This window comes from Trichomycterus rosablanca, chromosome 1 (assembly GCF_030014385.1).
Source record: "Trichomycterus rosablanca isolate fTriRos1 chromosome 1, fTriRos1.hap1, whole genome shotgun sequence".
NCBI lineage: Eukaryota > Metazoa > Chordata > Actinopteri > Siluriformes > Trichomycteridae > Trichomycterus > Trichomycterus rosablanca.
The window spans coordinates 52,360,942-52,365,805 of NC_085988.1; positions in this window are offsets into that span (position 1 = coordinate 52,360,942).

Consider the following 4,864-nt stretch of genomic DNA (forward strand, 5'->3'; position numbering starts at 1 on the left):
TTTGTTTGGAATTCATTGACTGCAAAACTCATGAAGACACGTCCATTATTTTTAAAAACTCACCTACGGACAAATATTTCCTCAGATAACTTCTGTATTAGACCGGCAGAGGAGAGATTCATGGTGCTGAGGAACATGCAGCACGTCTTTAACCCTTTAATGCTCTCAACAAGAACTCAACTTATCCAACTTATTATTAATGATTTTCAGCTGTTGGCTTCAAGTTAGAAATGGTGTTTTCTTAAAGTAAGAATACCAATATTTTTTTAGTTTAACACATGCCATTCAGTGAGTAGATACGGCCCCAAAGAATATTATTTTATTTAAATACAGCTTATTTTACTCAAATATTTTGATTTAAAATAAACGCCACACGTTTCATTAAACTCTCCTGAGTTTTGCTTTAAATTAATTATGCCAAAATTATTTTTTTGTTATTGAAATATACTACCCAAATAAAAAAATGGGACAGTATAGAAAATGCAAATAAAATAGATGCAGTGTTTCTTACATTTACATCGACTCACATTCTAAAAACGTTGGAACTGGAACATTTAGGGCTAGTAATAAGTTAAAAAAAAACAACTAAATAATGTCATGATTTCAAACAGGTGATGTCAACAGTTGATTATGATCATGAATTGGCATAAATCATGTTCAGATGAAAGGAAGAAAACAGGTTAATTGTTAAGGTGGTTTACAGGCTTAAAAGAACAATCTTTATATTTAAAATGACCGCTTCCATTTATACTAACAGCATTTACTTTTACTTCTACTTTTAATACTTAAGTACATTTAATATCAAATTACTTTTGATACTTAAGTACATTAAACACCAGATACTTTTAGACTTTTACTCAAGTAATATTCTAAAAGGTGACTTTTACTTCTATCAAAGTAAATTTCTGGTAAGATACTTGTACTTTTACTCAAGTATGGACTTCCGGTACTTTATACACCACTGGTTTTGTGTGCTAAGAACTTTGCATTAGTAGTGTGCATTCAGAAAGCTGACAGAAATGTACGTGGTCATGTTTAAAGAAACACGATTGCCTCTGTACTTTTTTGTTTCAAAACTTCTAGTTTTTGCCACCATTGATTCGTAAGAGTAGAGTTTTTTTCAGGCTTTCTCTTATAAGCTGTTTTGTGGGTATCGTGACTGTTTTTACTTTTGTTGATGTACAGTTTGATAAGCACACTTATAATCTAATAAACTGCATTTCTGCAGTTTTCTAATTATTCAAGTGATTATATAAGCAGCATAACCTGATTTTAAGAAATCAGATAAAGCCAGCTGGATTTTAATACAATACTGTCTTCAGGATAATTAGAGCATATAAAATGTCGGATGATGAAGCCTAAAGGTGGAGATCTTTAAGGAACTGAATGAAAGTTTTAAAACTCAAGTGTGGCTTGTGAAAATGCCAGTTCAGGGTCACGAACAAATTTTTCGTGCATAAATACTGAAGTGTTACAGTGACTTTTTGTGTTGGAAATGCTGATTTACAGACTGTATTATATGACTAAGGCAATATGATTTCTTTTTATGCCTTCCCAAAACAATCAGTTGCAAATAAACCAAACAGATGCTGCAGATAAAAGAAAAAAACAATCCTTATCCAGATATAAATGTGCATGTTTAAGGATTGTAATTGAAAACTTATGTAGTTGGTATCTAATGCTTACCTAAAGATTTTGTGTCGGGCTGTCTTTAAAATCACAAAGCAGCACAGTAAGCTATTCTGAGCTGTTATATATGCCAGATTACCCCTAATTATGAAATGTTTCAAGTTAAATAATGTCGAGACACATGCAGAAGTGACTTACAAAAACCTCATGATGCTTGACCTGGCTTTTTTTGTGGCCACACAAATTGCTTTTCTTTACCACTTACTTACCTTATTTAAAATCTTAAAATTTCATCTTCACTTTATAAAGTAAGGATTTAAATTTAAAATGAATATTAATTACAAGTTAAATAAAAATTTTAATTAAAACAAGGAGTTATATCTAAAAGAGTCCAGTGGAATCTGGTACCAAGACAGGTTCTTTTGTGCATGGATTGTCTTCTTGTTTTTTCCCCTTTTTCTCCCCGTTTAGCGCAGCCAATTGTTCAATTTGCATCGTGCTTCCTCTCTGTCTATGCCGAACTCTGCCCTGACCGAGGAGATCGAAGCTAACCCATATCCTCTCCGAAACATAGGCAGCAGCCAGATGCATCTTTGCCACCCACACATTGATGAGTTTGGCGCCACCCAGCATTGCATGCGGAGAGACACACCCTAAGGGCACTGTTCCTCATCCCTGTGCAGGCGCCTCTAATCAGCCGGCAGAGGTCGTAATCGCATTCTGACAGAGAGAGACCCACATCCGGTTCTTTGTCCCGCCCCCCAACTGAGCAACCGGCCAATCGTTGCTCATACAGCCGCCCAGCTTCGAACCGGTGAAGCAGAGCTGGATTCGATATGGTGTATCTGGAATCCAGCTCTGGTTGCAGCATGTCTTTTTACCGCTGCGCCACCTGAGCGGCCATGGATTGTCTTCTGTGGGTAAACATGAGTAAACATGATCTGTTAAACCAGTTAATTTTCTATTATTGCTTAGATGGCCAGATGTTCTGATGCCTGTGTGCCTATAGGTGTTTCTGATGGTGAAAAGGAGTTAGCATGGGCACTCTGACCACCGTCTGTGGATACATACCACTGTTCTTTTTTGCTGCCCATATTTGCTGCATTCAACATGTGATCTGTGCAACTACTATGAACATGTACAATTGTTCTGAAAGAGACATTGCCATGCACGTTGCTGGTGGTGTTTTGGCTCATCAGTGTATGTCGGGCCAATTACAACATCTTAAGACAGATCTCTGTTTAGAATTATTTGGTGAAAGGAATTTCACTTTGGAAGTTTTGGCTTCAGAGGTTTAAACTCTGCAAGATCAAGAAATCAACATGCTTTTGTTCTTCAGTTAGGTTCCACTTTCTTAAATCTATTAGAATATTCTGTAGACTGTTTAATGTCATTTGGTGGTTTAAGCAAATGTAATGCTATATTTGTAGCTTCATTTCTTTAAAAAAGTAAACTGTGAACGTTCTCTGCAACACATTCCAAAATGGGTGGAAAGGGTTTGTTTGTTGATTTTAATGTTCTGTTTTACACTTTTGTTACATTCATGACAGGACGGGTAGTTAGATTACTCATGACTCATCAGTTGAAGTTCAAACACAGTCATGGGCAATTCTGTATCTCCAATCTACCTAACTTACATTTCTTTGGACTGTGGAAGGAAAAAACTCACACAGACACAAGAAGAACATGCAAACTTTACATAGAATGGACCCTCACCACTATACCTGGGAACTGAACCCAGGACCTTCTAGCTGGAAGGAAACAGCGCTACCCACCGTGCTGCCAGTTGGAATGGTAAAGCATTTACCACTTTTTATTGTTGCCATCTTTCTGATGACACTTTTGACGTTGGCACCTAGAATACAAAGTGATGAAGTTTCAGGTGTTATTTTGTCCCATTCTTCCGCAAACACCTCTTAAGGTGTGCAACAGTATGAGGTTGTCGTATTTTTTATTCTCCACACATGCTCTATTGGGAACAGGTCAGTACCAATACCCTCTTGTTGCGCAGCCATGCCTTTGTAATGTGTGCAGCGTGTGGTTTGGCTATGTCTTGTTAAAAAATGCATAGACATCCCTGAAAAAGATGTCATCTTGAGGGCAGCATATGTTGCTTATCTTGGTGTATTTTTCTGCATTAATGCTGCCATTGCAGAAGTGTCTGACCCCAAGAGAGTCCAAAAACCCAATGCCGCTTTAGGACATAGTAAACATAAGGTTTTTTTTTGCAAAATACAAAGTGGAAGTTGTGAATTACACCTTGTGCTAAGTAATCTCCTGCCTAAGTGATTATATTAGCTATTGGTAAATGACAGTTCTTGATGCAGTGCCGTCTAAGGAATCAGAGATCACTGGTGTTCAGCTTAGGCTTGCGCCCTTGCCTGTTAAGCACTGAAATTTCTTCAGATTATTTGAATTGTTCAATGATATTATGCAACGTAAAAGAGAAGGAGATATGCAAATCCCTTCCAATCTTTTTTGAGAAACATAATATTTAAGCATTTAATTCATTTTAAATCACCTGTTTACAATCACCTATTGACATCACATATTTAAAATTACATTATTATTTAGTATATTACCTTATTATTAGCCCTAAATTGCTCCTGTCCCAACATTTTTGGAATGTGTTACAGGCATAAAATAAATAAAGTTGACTAGACAAAACATGAAATACCATGGGTTCATACTGCAATGAAATAAAAGTCAGAGTAAAGAAACACTGCCATATTTTTCCAACTTTTTCTGACATGGGGTTGTAGAATAGGTGTAACATAATTAGTGTATTGATATAAGTGTTACATTTAAATATTTGTTTTTCAAAATGGTCATACAACATCTTTCGGTTCGACAAAAGACAGAGCTCTTAATAGGATGTGTAGGATAGGATGTGTTAACTTTTCTTGTGGTAAATTTGCACAGCATGAAATTTGACCAGCATTGTTCAAACTTTTGTTTTAAGTACATGTAAGTCATGTTACAGTTGCTGTGCACATAATATAAATCAATACAAAAATAAATCATTACTGCAGATATGTTGCATGTAGCAAAAAGAAGACATATGCGAGCAATTTTCACTTAACTAAACAAGATCAGCTGCCTCCGTTGGTGCATTGAGATTGTGATTGAGAGGCAAGTAGAACACTTATAAGTAGCCTTTGCCTGCCATCATCATTTGTTTTCTCATGTTTACAGAGCATGAAGCAGCCAAAATGGTCAAGTTTCTTCCTTAACA